The following is a 13,498-nucleotide window of genomic DNA, read 5'->3' as shown; positions in this document are numbered from 1 at the left end:
ATTGCATCATTTAACCTGTACGATGGCCCTGGGAAGTAGGTAGCATCATTGTCATCTGACAGATGAGAATCTGAGACCTGACTCTTGCCCCGTCTGGGGCCAGTCGGGTGTCCTTCCCGGCGCCCCTCTGAAATCAATGCCGACCTCCTTGCGCAGTGCCCTCAGCAGGCGCCAGGGGGCGCTGCTGCTGGTAAGCGGGAGGCCCGGCGGAGGCAAGTGTGGGCCCTGCCGCGCCTTCTGACTCCCCTGGTTGCCGCCAGCGCCGTCTGCAGCACCAGTGCCTACTTACGGGTACTTTTCAAGGTCACTTCTAGTTACTGTTTCTTTCTAAGTCCTTATCACAATCTATAATTACTCTGTTTATTTGGCTCCTTTTAATTTCCTGCCCAGCTCCCCCACTTTCCTGGATCTTGTGAAGGCCGTACCCCAGTGCCCAGCACAGGCGGCTCCCACTACAGATGACCTGACAGATGCAGAAGGGAGGGCGAGCCAGGAGAGGGCACGCAGGGAAGGGAGGTGAGGAGGGAGGGCCAGGCTTTCCCCCAGGCCTTCCTTCCTTTTCTCTCCTTCCTTAGACATCAGAATTTACTCATCTTCTGGGCCAGATCTTTAGGGAACTTGGGGTGGAGACATCAGGTTAAGACCTGGGTTCCGGCTGGGCGCGGTGGCTCAGGCCTGTAATCCCAGCACTTTGGGAGGCTGAGGCAGGAGAATTGCTTGAGGCCAGGAGTTCAAGGCTGGCCTGGGTAACCTAGTGAGACCTCACCTCCACAATCAATACACTAGCCTGGAGTGGGGTACTTGCCTGTGGTCCCAGCTACTCAGGAGGCTGAGGCGGGAGGATCCTGTGAGCTGGGGAGGTAAGAGGCCACAGTGAGCTATGATTGTACCACTGCACTCCAGCCTGGGCAACAGAGCAAGACCCTGTCTCAAAAAGAGCTGTGTTCCTGCCTCAGTTCAGCCTCATATGAGTTCTTTAAATTCTCTAAACTTCAGTTCCCTTCCTTGTCAAATAGAGAAAACTAGACCTACTTCATGGGGTCGCTGTGAGATTGAATGAAATAATTTCTGCCGAGCCCCTACCGCAGTTGCTGGTACATGACAGAGATTCAACAAGTGTCCACTCCTTTTCCCCTGTGGTAATTCCATGCCTAGAAGGGACCCACCATTTAACCCCAATCCTGTAGAGTAAAATCAACCCCTTATGTGCCTTCAATCACATAAGAGGGGTAACTTGCCTGGTGGGATGAGGGTCTGGTAGCAAATTCACTACCACCTTTCAGGTCTGTGCCAAAGAAAGTCACATGGGAAAGGATTAGTTTTAATGAGTTTCTTCCAATAATTAAACCCAAGGTAGACACATAGCTACCTGCTGAGTCCTATGCTAGGCTAAATTCTAACCTAGCTCTGTGGACTTGGATCAATCACTTAGCCTCTGGTGTTTGGTCTCCTTCTCTAGACACTGGGAATAATAATGCTGTGTATGTCATAGAGTGATTGTAACTACTGAGTTTAGCCCTGGAGACTGCCTGGGACATAGTAAGATCCGTTAATGTCAGTGATTTCTGGTCCGTGGATGAGAAGGAAAACTACCCTGACTGAACTAGTTTCACGAAAACTTTATGGAACATTTATTATTGGCCAGCCTCTTTTCTATATCTTGTCTTCCTTCACCTTCAAATCACTCTGAAAAGTACGCGCCCTTCCCATTTTTCATTCATTCATCCATTCACTCCTTCAACAAACCCTAGCTGTTGCCACGGAGACATGCACCATTTGAACAGAAGTTAATTGTCAATCAAATGTGGTGGTGCAGAGTTGACAGTTAACTGCTCTTACCTATCTTTCATGGTAGGGCTCATGAATGTGTTGTGAACCTCCTTAAGGAGTGGATGTTTTTCTCTGGGCACTTCTGCTTGGTCTGTAGCATGCATTTCCTTGTCTCTTCATTCTCAGCTGCCCTTACTCGCCAGTGTTCTTTGCCTCTGCATCTCTTCCCATCCCTCCCCATCCCTCGCCATCCCTCACCATCCCTCACCATCCCTCACCACCCCTTGCCATCCCTCCTTAACCCTCCCCATCCCTTCCCATCCCTCGCCATCGTGGAGCTTCTCACATTCCCTTTACCCACTCTATTTTATCCATATTTTATTCAGTTTCTCCAAGCTGTTGCACAGGGTTTAGCTGCTCTTGCACTTTAAAAATTTTTTAAACCCTTGACTAAGCCAATAAATACTAAAATTGGATAATTTTTTAAAAATGTAAATGAATACCCAGAAACACATTTTTATGTATGTTTTCAGGCACAATATTGAGTTCAAAATACATGAGATCTATGTGTTATTACTCACTGTAGAAAATCTAAGCTTAACTTAAAAAGACGAGGAGGGACAATGCTCCCAGGTGCATCCTGAGCCAATGCACAGGCACTCGTCCCTGCCACCTGTCAGCATTGGCACTTATGAATCCACCATGTGCAGCGTCCACACCATCCCTGGGTGTTTCCTTGGTCATTAGTTTGGTGAGCAAGTGAAAAACTAGCTCAGCTACAACTTGGAGAAAAGTAGCTTCTCTCTTCCCTGGCCTTCTCTGTTTGGAGAGAGCCCTGAGGCCCAAGGAGCAGTGTTGGGTATAACATAGGGATGCAGCTGACAGGTCCCTACACTTGTGGCACTCCCAGCCTGGGGAAGGGCACTGACCTTGGTCAAGAAAGATTTGTAGAGTCTCCACTGTGGATCCACATGCTGGGGATTCAGAGAAAGGCAAGACGGGCTGCTGTCCTGGAGGGTACATTCTGTAGAGGGGAGATCGACAATCAGTGAACGCATCACCAGCAGAGAAATAAACAACCAACCTGACAGCCACTCTTGATAAGAGATGGGAAGAAGCCAAGACAGGATATAGTTCCCACTGGAGCAGTGGATGATCCTTAGATTGGATGCTGAAAGGCTCTCGAAGAAGGTGGTGATGGAGCTGGGTCCCCAGTGACATGGAGCAACCAGACACTGGAAGACCTAGAGCAGAGCAGCCCTGAAGGAGGAAGCAGCAGGTGCCAAAGCCCAGGGCAGGAGCTGCGCCGCACGCCTGCAGAGCAGAGGGGGCGGGAACATAGTGAGTGAGGTGACAGCAGGCACGACTTTGGGCTGTGGAGTGTGGCAGAGTCCCGGCTATATGGGGCCTTGAGGTCATCAGAACAAGGGGAAGCTGAGAGAAGTCTCAGCAAGGCAGCAGCGTGATCTGATATTCAGGACTCCTTCCTCACTCTGATGGTGTGGACTCTATTACAAGAAGGAGAGAGAGGCAGTGGACAGATCAAGGAGCCCATTTTTGTAGCCCAGCCAAGGAATTATGGTGGCCTGGCAGCAAAGGAGATGAAGAGAAGAGGACAGAGAGTTCCTGACTATATTCTGTAGAAAAAGCAGACAACATTTGCTGATGGATTGCTTATGAGGGTGAAAGGAAGGAAAGAATTAAGGGTGAATCAAGGTTTCACTTGACTCTGGGGTGATGTGCCATTGGCAGAGCTGAGGATGATCTGAATTGAACAAAATCAGTATCAACTCAGTTGTATTCAGTGCTAAGAAGGAAAAGAAGATGGTATTAGGAAATTGTTTTAGAGTAGGAATTTCAGTCCAAGAGGCCTATACCCAGATGTGCTGTACCCGCATATATCACACGTGGAGCTGCCCCTCTCCCACTCCCTCTTCTGAGATCCTCTCTCTGTCCTGCACTCTGAGGGTGGACATGCACCTCTCACCCCAGCCTGGTGGCCGTGGGACCTGCAACCCCAGCCAAAAGCTTTCAGAGAAAGGATCATGCCAGGCATCCATCACAAAGCCTCGTGCCCTGGCTGCCTCTGGGTCTGGAAGGCTGGTCATGCAAACCTCAGAGGAAATTCAGTTGGTCTAGCACAATTGCATTCTCCTCATGTAATCTAATCTTATCGTTTCATGGCCAATCTTTTTCTCTCTGATCCACAGATTTCACCACTTCGTTAATTTGTCCCTAGCAGCCAGATAAACAGAGTCTTCTCCCTCTGGGCCTCATGTACACAAAGATGCTTCTGACAGGCCCCTTGAAAGCAGCTCAGAGCCTGCTGTCTTTTCCCGCCCGTCAGTTCTGGTGGGAGAGCCTTCTTTAAGAGGCTCAGGAGGGGATGAGGGGAGGGAGAGAGAAGACTTCCCAAGACTTGGCAAGAGCCCGGAGCAGGACTATGCATCCTTCCTGCATTTTCTCGGCAGCTCACACAGGCACAGTGGTACTGTCCTTGGGTTGGGCAGGTGAGAGCTGCCTGTCCCAATCCAGACCTGGGAGTTAAAACTGAGTTCCCCAAGTGCCACCCCAGTCTTTGGCTGTCCCAGTCCTGATCTCTTCATCTTGACTCTCATTCAAGAGTCCACAGCCCTTGAATGTGGACTCTTCATCAGAGCCCCTCAGCCCTGCCAAACAAGGAAGGTACCCGGCATTTATTGTGGCTTTCCCCATACTGAATCCTCCACTGGGCCTTCCCACACTTAATCCTATCTCAGCACTGTGAAACAGATTTCCTTAGTTCCATGTTCACGTTCTCTAAACGTTCAGGTTTGGAGAAGCAAAGTAACTCACTCTGATAACAAGTGGAAGAGGTGGTGTTTAAGCCCAGCTCTACACCACCATATAGCCTATCCCTTCACTACTTTCAAGGCACCTGTGGAGCCCCGTCTTTGCTTTGCCAACCTCATTTGCTGGCTCTTTGCAATAATGTCTTCAATCTTAACGCTGATCGCAGCTTGGACCTCACACCCTCTGGGTGCCAGAGAGCCAGTATTTTGGTTAGTGCTAAGGCCAGTTTTCAATCTCATCGCAATTCCTAGAGGTCTTCCTTCTGTCCTCTTTTCTCCATCTGCTCCAGTGAAGATCAGGGGACCTTGGCAAGGTGGGAAAGGTCAGGACTCAAATGGTGTTGGGGAAAAAGAATAAATCCATCACTGAAAATGGGTACAATTATTGGAAGTGTGGGAGGGTAAGAAAAGTGAATCAGGAAGACAGTCATGGCCAAAACAACAAAAAAGAAAAGGAAAGGAAAGAAAAACTGTAAATAGCTCGCAATGAGCTCCAGGGTTTTTATTCCTCCTTACGTTTCTTAGCAACATTTTTGTTTGTTTGTTTTCCAGACTTAATCGATTACATTGAGAAATTAGCTCTGTAAAAACCCCAGGTAGGCTGCTGGGTCACACACCAGTAAGCTGCAGAGGTGGAATTCAAGCCTGACTCCAGACATGTGTTTCAAGGCCAGAGACTCAGTGGGGAGCCTGCACGTGCACTCCAGCTAGACCACCTCGTTTCTTTTCATTGGAATTAGTACTCTTAGAACACCAGGTGCTTCAGTTTCTTTCCCCAAACCCATCATGCATCTACGATACTTAGTAAGATCTAGGTTTGGCCTTGCAGGTGTGTCATCAAACAGATCATTACGATTTGTGCTAATCCAGATGAGGATGTTGAGAGGTGCTGGTTGGGGACATTCTTTCTAGTTCTTGATAGTGGCCCTTATTCAGGAAGTAAGTGAGGAACATCCAGCCCTGCCTTTGAGAAAGGGCCCAGCCTCTGGACGTGCACAGTGGGGGGTTTCTGTCATTCTCCCATGAGCCCTTGAATGTGGACTCCACACAACTCTGTGCCCTGTTGTCACCCAAGAAAGCAGCAAGGTCCCCATCCCAGTCACCTTCCATCCTTCTCTCTCGTTGGTGTATGTGGTGCGGGGTGGGGAGCAGAGGGAAGTAGTGGCACTGGGAAAATGTGGGGCAAGGAGGGGTTTTGAATGGGCCTGTGGGGCTCTGACTTGTCTGTGAGGTCATGCTGAGTCTCCGGAAGTGCCGACTCAAATGGTAATTGGAACATCCGCACTGCTGACTCCAGGAATACAACAAGGGCTATGGGCAAGGAACAAAATGCCTGAAAACATTCAAACAAAAGATGTGCTGAAAGAAGGAGAAAGAGGGAGAAAATGAAACCGAGCTCCCAGGAGAGCCGAGAGAGGGAGCGCTTGCTTGGCTGGTGCAGTAGGAGAGACCCTGTGACTTTCCTCCCATCCCACAGATCTGCCCTCTGGCACTGGGAGGTGTGAGGGACTTCACCCTGGAGCTGCCAACCCAGGATCATAACTGAACACCATTCTCAGGCTTGTGGAGCCCAGGTGTAGGTGGGTGGATGGATGGATGGATGGGTGGGTGGGCCCATGGTCCAGCCTGGACTGCTTCACCCAAGCACACCTGAGCAGCAGCAAGGAAGAGCTTCTCCTGTAGACCCTGGGAGAAGAGACATCTCCCACGCTAGCGGGGCTTCTGGTTAGCAGTGAGGGTGAGCAGAATAATACTTTCCATACTCCAAGCTCTTGTGGCAAAGAAAATCATTTTGATGGCGGTGCCTTCAGGATCACAGTAGCCACTTGCTAGAGAAGGCAGGTGCTGAGTTCAGCCAAGGTTCCAACAAGGGCCTAAAAGCATGGGGAAGTGGGGTGAGAGTGGGAGGGGAAGTGGGTCGAGACTGTACTGTGTGGCAGGCACTTTACATGTGTGTGTTTTCCGTCCCAGCTTTATTGCAATATAATTCTCATAAAATAAAACCCACTCATTTGAAGTGTATGATAGGTGGTTTTCAGTGTATTCACAGAGTTGCACAGCCATCATCACAATCAATGTGAGAACATTTTCATCACCCACAAAAGAACCTGGTGCCCATTAGCAGTCACTCCTAATCGCCTCTTCCCCAGTCCCGGCAGCCACCAGTCTAACTCTCTTTCTCTGTAGATTTGCCTATTCTAACATCATTTACATGGAATCATACACTCTTCGGCTTCTTTCACTGGTCTAATGTTTTCCGGGTCCATCTGTGTGGTAGCATCTACCAGTACTTTTTTCCTTTTTAGAGCTGAATAATATTCCACTGTATGGATATGTCATATTTTATTTATTGATTCATCAGCTAATGGACATCGACTGTTTCAAAAGTGTTCCCTTTTTGGCTATTGTGAATAATGCTGCTATTCACATACTCATTTTCATGTGGATATGTGTATTTCTCACTGAATCCCCATAACAACAAAGGCACTAGAATCATCAGTATAGTATGGAAAAGTGCAGCTCAGAGAGCTTAAGGAACGTCTTTGGGGCTGAAAAGCTTCTTTTGATTTGGCTTGATTTTGATAGAACAGCAAATACATGGAAATAAAGTGGAATTTAATTTTACCTTTTCCAGGTCATTATACACACCACTGAGTGAAAAGAAACGAGGAAAGGAATGAGAGAAAGTGCGTCAGCAGGCCTTCTCTCCTGGGAGGTGGGTCTCAGTGAGGGCCCTGAGCTTGCCTGCCTTGGCATGCCTCTAAGGTCTAGGGGGATGCCCCCTGCCTGCTTGTCCTCTTTGTTTCAGAGGCAGACACCAGGATTGCTCAAGAGCAGTTCAAGACATTTGCTGGAGAACCCAGCTGGGAAGTCTCCCAGGCAGTGTCCTATTCTGAGAGGGCTCCTGGGTGGGCTCTGCCCGGTGATGAGGATGGGGGCATGCTAAATGCCAGCAAGAAGAGCCCCAGTGAGAAGACTCCAGCATTTGCTCAAGGGCAGCTCTGTGGCATGGAACAAAGGGTCACCGAAGCTACTGGCTCTGCTCCCTCTGGCTCCAGGGCTTTCCCAGAAAGCACTTGGACGTGGGAGGGTGGGTGATGACGTGCCGCCCCATTAATGTAACTCTGATGGCTTGGCAGAACCCAAGCTGAAACTGGTAATCACTGACCCTTTGAGGGTCAGTGATACCCATGGGGCATAGCAACAGAGTCAACAGAAATGCTGGCTCTCCCACTAATCCACTGCCCTAGAGCCTGGCTATTCTTACCTCCTCTCTGGGAAGCAGGATGCTATTGCAGCCTGCACAGTAGCTAGAGAAGCCCAGGATTAAAGGCCTCACAGCTAGGGACAGGATTGCCTCCTTTCATTCAACGCATGGCAGGAGCTTGAAGGAGAAACTGGAGTTGCACGCAGTATGACTCAAGGTGTTAATAGCTTGCTCTTGTTCTGTGTCCAAGTGTGGTCTAAGCTCTTTCTATCCATCTGTAAGCTAGATATGAATGCCCCCATTTTTCAGACAAGGAAACTGATACACTGAGTACCCAGTGTTAGAGCCAGTAAGTGACTGACTTCAGATTCAAACACTGGAAACCCACTTCTTAAATCCTACGCCATATGTCACTTGATGGGACTAGGACAGAAAAACTTCACACACACAAGGTGTGGGCCTAGAAGGCATCCAAATCCCCTTCCAAACCCAAGCACCTGGTGCTCCGTGCCTTAGATCTCGTGTGTCTGTGGAAGCTGGGCTACAAGGGCCTTCTTTGCCTGTGCAACTTAATGAATACTAGTCCCCTTGAGTCTTCATACTCAAAACGTTAGCTGAATTTTTTCCATTTTATAAATTGTCGAGGTTGGGCATCCTATATGTTTTCTTTAAAACAAAGTGCACTTTCTTGTCGCAGACACTCGGTAAAGCATGTTCAGGCCTCCTGTCCACATGGAATCCATTCCTTTCTGGTCTGGAAAGACTGAGTTGATTTAATACCAACCCAAACCACAGAGAACTAGAAGGGTCAGACTAATAACAGGATCTCTGCACACATAATAGCTACAACTTTTTAATAAACATTGAAATTCCTTCATTAAACTCCAGTGCCATTTGAGGTGGGTGGCTGAATATGAGACTTAAGAACAGTTTCATTACAGATATATCCGGTTTTCAGAACAACCATCTCCTTCTCAACACACGTACAGGATAAACAAGTGGAAGAATGATTATTTGATTTGCAAAAATTATTCTTCACTTTATAAAATAATCCAGTATAGGATTCCTATAAATATCTAATATCCTAATGCATATGTAATATGATTCACCATACACAATTTCTGTCTATATGCATCTTTTGAGAGTATACAGTGATTTCAATATGGAATATCTAGATGTGTACAATGATATTTTCAATGCAGCGGTGTTCTTTTTAATAGTAATAAAAATAAAAAGACCATGAGACTAGGAAAGACTGTGGATCATTGTGTTAATTTAATTTTCAATCTTAAATTCACTAGAAACTAGAATGGACTAGTTAGGGAGGTGTGGCCTGAGCGTGTGGTAGAGGTTTGAGAACTTGGGTTAAAGTTGAGTCCACCGGAGCCTGAGCTGACCTTTCTGCCTTTGCTGATGTGGAGGGTCCTGTGTGTTCCTGGTCCAGACTGACTGAAGTTTCACCCTGACTTCTGTGTGGGCCTGTCCTCTGTCCCCAGACAGTAGCCATGCGTGTTGTATTTTACCAGATATCTTCTCTACTGTGCCTTCATTCCCATCCTGGGCCCTGACAGAGACAGTGTGATAAGTTCTGATCCCCACAGGTGGAATCTCAAACCAAGCAGCTCTTGCTGGTCACCCCAAGATCTACTTATACATGAGGTTTTGAAAATCATCTCCTGAACCTCTTCCGACAGAGGTGAGTGGCTTGATTTTCAATAAGCAACTATTGGACACCCCAGGCTACAAGAAAGCTGGGTAAGCATTTGGTTATGCAGAGCCTCTTAGGCAAAGGCTGCGGGGCCTAATCATCTGCCCGTTCAGGTTCTGCAAGTACTGAGTCCCCCCACCAGCATCAGAGAGTGGTGTTAGGCTGGCATTGCCCTCTCCACAGCCCCTTTCAAAAACCAAGCGCACTGAGTCATTCACACTTTCCTGTATTTGCTTATTTCCTTGACAGATACCTGTTGAGCCTCTGTTCTCTGCCTGGTGCTGGGGTGGGTGGGCACTGGGAATGTGGCAGTGGAGGAGACAGCACAAAAGTAAATGTATCAGTTAAAATTACTGTTCATACCACAAATAAAAGGAAGGCATACAATCAAATATTGCAAGGAGAGGAAACTTGATTTAAATGGGGAGGGGGATCTTCTTCCTTCTTTGAGAAACTAACATTTACATGTCTTTCTGAGAAATGACATTTCACTTGAGGTCAAGAAGTCAGCAAGGGGGTGGGGGTGGCGTGGGGGAGAGTAGAGTGCCAAGGGTTCCCAGCTGAGGAAATAGCAGGTGATACAGGACCAGAGAGGTTAAATGACCTGCTGCATCCTCTATGGTTGGAGGCCGGGGGGCCTCTGATGTGTCCTCTTGCCTTTATATCCCCAGTCTGCTTCCTAAACATGACCTCAGCACTGACTCCAAGGTCAAGAGCTTTGCCCTCTGCTAAAGCAGTGATGAGCACGGGGCCGGCTCATCGTCACTGGCAGGTTTTCCTTATCCACCAGGTGGTGGGTTGGCGGGTGGGCAGGCGGGGTTGTGGGGGGGTTGCCTCCTCTTCCCACAGGAGCCATTGTCATCACACCAAACTTGTGCCTATAGAAGAAGTAACAACATGCTGTAGAGGTCTACAGATGTCCCTAAATGTAAAATGTCACTCCCACAACTTCAGGTCATTTGCTTATGCCGGGACAATCCACAGAAGCTTCCAAAAAAAAGCATGATGCTGGACAGCGCATTTTCAGCTGCTCTCACGGCTGCTTGTTAATTCTCTTGATATCGTAACCATTTCTAAACTCTGCCTGGCTCTACCAGGCCCCTCTCATGACATCAGGGCCTATGGCCTTCTCCTCCAACACACACCCTCAGATCCAACTCAGGGTACCTAGCGCCCTCTCCATCAAGCCCTCTCCTTCCTCCTCTTGTAGTGCTTTTGTAGATACTGCAAAACCCCAGAAACCTGTCCCCTCCTGATCCTTTTGTGCTCACTATCTAAAAAGGTTTGGACCCTTGCTAGCTCTCACCCTCTTACGTGATCACTCACACCAAGCAAGGAAATGTGTAGAAAACCATTCCTGGCGCAGAGTAAGTTGATGCTGAATAAATATTTACTTTCCCTCTACATTGTTTACCAACTGTGTTACGTATGCTTTAGGGTTTAATAAGCAAAGACTTGTCAGTTGGGAAGATCTAGATTCTTCTAATCTTTGCTCTTCTGGCTTTCTGCTTTGTGACCCTAGAGAAATTGCTTAACTTCTCTGAGCCTCAGTTCCCAGCCTCCTAGAGTTACTATGAGTTTAAATCCAACAACACCTTTAAGAGATTTTGCATCCGTGCCTGGGATGATACTATAGGCCTTTGGGGGCCCAGAATGTCACTACTCCAGAAGGGCACCGCTGACATCGTGCTCCAGAGGGCGCTGTTCGCTGAGACTGCCACAGCATGTGTCTCCTGCAATAGGCAGCCAACTACAGAAACCCTCTCTGGCCACCTTAATGGCTGTTCCACACTCTCTGGAGACTGTTCTCAGCCCCAGCCTTTTTATTCATTCATCTGTGCTTTGCACTGCCATTTTTACCTTGGTTTACATTCTCAATCCTGGCTCAACCCACTTAACGTCCAATAAAACAATGCCTTCCCTTAAAATGCAGTTGAAGGGAAAGTTTAGAAGAGAAAATTCTTAGAAAATCTCTAGTATAGCCAAGTAGCTCCCATTGTGTGGCAGTGACTTTCTTCTGTCCCCTAGGGTGTTCCAGCTCCTTGTCACTGTTCCTCACAGCCCCTGAGGATGTGCTGCTCTCTCTTTAAAAGTCTGAACAAGGCAGGGACCAAGTGCTTCTTTTTGGTCTTTCTTCATATAGCTTAGACATGCTAGCATTTCTGAAATATCTTAAGAAACTATTATGAAGAACAGCAGGAAACAATATTGGAAATACAGCGGCCAGGCATGGTGGCTCACACCCGTAATCCCAGCACTTTGGGAGGCCGAGGGAGGAGGATGGCTTGAGAACAGGAGTTCAAGACCAGCCTGGGAAACATAATAAGACTCCATCTCTACAAAATCAACAACAACAACAAAATCAGCTGGGCATGGTGGTGCACACCTGTGGTCTCAGATACTTTGAGGCTGAGGCAGGAGGATCGCTTGAGCCCAGGAGGTCGAGGATGCAGTGAACTGTGATTGCACCACTGCACTCCAATCTGGATGACAGAGTGAGACCCTGTCTCAAAAAATAAATAAATAAATAAATAAATAAATAAATAAATAAATAAATAAATAAGAAAGAAAAGAAATGAAAAGAAAATACATACAGGATAAGCATCCAGCTTCCAAAGCATTGATTTCTGACTACAGCAAATGCGGACTGCCACCAAAGACTGGTAAGACCTCACACACACTTTGCCTGGATCCAGGCTTCACTAGCTCCCAGTGGTGGGGACATCACAGCTTCCAGTGCTTCCCACTGGGACCCAATCAAGGTGCCAAGAAGAGGTATAGGTTTTTGTGGTGAGAGTATAGTTATCTTAGGTTAACCAATGGCTTTGGGAAACAAGTTAGCTAGATAGAACTTAAAACCTGAACTTGAAATTTTTTAATTCATTTTAATGGGTTTTTCTATTGAACGTGGCAATATCCTGATTCTTCACTTTTTCATACAAAAACAAACATACGTACCAATTGCACATAGGCATGTAAGACTTGCGGAAGCCATGAAATGCAACTGGTTCTCGCCAATGGGCTTGTAAAGTGGTTTTATTGTGTTGTAGTTACACTTCTTATTTCCTGTGCTCTTAGGGTCTGTCGTGGTGTCAGTGCCCTCCAGTCAGAAAGTACCCTGTGTTTGAGCAAGTTGGACTTTTTGCAGCTATGGAGACCTACACCATAAGCAATCACAGGGCATCTCACTGAGAGGGCTTTGGAAAGGACTTTCATAGGATCTGAGCATGTTTCAAGTGATGTGGTTGGGGAGAGGCTTAAGGAAGCAATGCTTTGCTCTGGATTAGGTGCTGTTAGGGAGTAGTGATGATTCTATGATTCAATATGTTGATAATTCTTATTATCTAGATGAGAAGACTGACGTGAGGCTAAAGCTGCTCTGGGGAAAGAAACAGCAGACACTCATCATAGCCAGGATGGGGGGATATTTGGCCATTTTGTGGCTTGGATAACGTTTGTGTTTTGACGGTGTTCAGACATTATTACAGAGTGACCTTGTTTTATCCCAATCCGTCATGATTTGAGTGGCCTGGTCTGAGGCTGACGATCTGTGAGATTGCTTGTGCTTGACAAGAGCAAGACCCAGCCTCCTGTGCCAGGAGAGCCAAGACCTTGCTGGTAGTTCAAGGTCAGCTCCTAGAGGTCAGGGCTGCTTTTCCACCAGTCAAATCCTAGTTAATGTCTAGGGTGAGAGAAGAACAGCATCACGCCTCGGTACCATGGCTCTGTTCAGCCTTGCCACGGATAATTCTCTCCCTCTGTCCTGTTCCCACTTCTCCAAGATAAGACTTCTGCACTGATTATAGAGAAAACCTTTATAAAACATGTTTGTATTTTCCAGATCTCGTGTTCTGCACTGGAAGGATGGGCTCTGAAGCTAGCATAGCTGATAGACAAGATATGTTGTCAGAACTTTCGTCACTCTCATGGAAGCCTTTTCCTCTATTGGCTGTAATCTCCAATATGGCCCATTTTGCTCCA

General features: G+C 47.4%; 1 protein-coding gene across 1 annotated transcript in view; it reads left to right on the top strand.

Annotated features, from left to right (window-relative positions):
* KCNJ1 (potassium inwardly rectifying channel subfamily J member 1) overlaps positions 1-13,498 on the top strand; it is a 74,861-nt gene that overhangs the window by 51,608 nt on the left and 9,755 nt on the right. The window lies entirely within an intron of this gene.

The sequence above is a fragment of the Chlorocebus sabaeus genome, chromosome 1 (genome assembly GCF_047675955.1).
Source record: "Chlorocebus sabaeus isolate Y175 chromosome 1, mChlSab1.0.hap1, whole genome shotgun sequence".
In the NCBI taxonomy this organism is placed as follows: Eukaryota; Metazoa; Chordata; class Mammalia; order Primates; family Cercopithecidae; genus Chlorocebus; species Chlorocebus sabaeus.
The sequence above is the reverse complement of the archived record's forward strand: the minus strand, read 5'-3'. Positions and strand labels throughout refer to the sequence as shown.